Genomic DNA, 962 nt, shown 5'->3' with positions numbered 1-962 from the left:
CTGCTCTGCAGGGCCTGTAACGCCTGGTACAGTGGCAACTGCAGACACTCCCTTCGTGTGCCCTTCCCTGGTTTGCCGGGGTCCCCATCGGAGGCAACCTGTGCTGGCTTCACTACCACTAAACAGGAGCAGGGGGATGTTTGGCCCTGTGGTACAGATGGGTGCTCAGTGCTGGTGCCCAGATCAGGGCTGAGCAGACCAACCTCGGCATGGCTCGCATGCCCTTACTGGACAGGAATGTGCTGCCCTTGGCACACAGAGGGAACTCCTCCTGAACACTGGGGCCTTTCTCTGCCTCCAGCCACAACATGGAGAGGATGTTCCAGCATGGCCAGGGCTGAACCAGAACAAAGGCTAGTACTTGGCACCCATCATGGGGTACTGTCCCTCCACGCCACACAGCAAAAATCTAGTGGGGCTTCTTTGTCCCACACAACTCACTTAAGCTCTGTGGAGTAGTCAGGTCCTGTCCAGCAACCTCTCTGGTTGGGCCTTGTCTTCCCCACCACGCCCCCCTCTAGCAGACATTCAGGTTGGGTCCTTGCCCCCGCTGACCGCTTCTGCACTTAAAGCCTCAGACTTGTACATGAAGACTTTTTAAGTGAAAGGCTTCAAGTGTAGAAGTGGGCATGATCACCCTGCAGAGCATGAGTTGTGTGGAGACAAGACAGCTCCTCAGGACATAGTTTCTCGAGTGATCACTTCCTTGCCTCCCCCCTACCCAGAGAGAAGAGCAGCGAGGGCTTGGACTTTCAGTGAATCTGTGGTTGCCCCTGTCTTCCAAGCTGCCCTGCTTCCTTTAGACCTTCCCTGAGTAAATGCCTTCTACCATCCCTTTAATGGAAATAGTTAGTAAGGTATTGAATTTGACAAGCCAAGGCTGGGGGCAAGGGGTGAGGCATCCTTCTGAAAGCTGTTATCAGGGATTAAATAAACCAGGGATTGGACAAACCAAATGTCTC

Source organism: Struthio camelus, chromosome 9, assembly GCF_040807025.1.
Source record: "Struthio camelus isolate bStrCam1 chromosome 9, bStrCam1.hap1, whole genome shotgun sequence".
NCBI classification, from domain to species: Eukaryota; Metazoa; Chordata; class Aves; order Struthioniformes; family Struthionidae; genus Struthio; species Struthio camelus.
Note: the sequence above shows the minus strand (reverse complement) of the source record.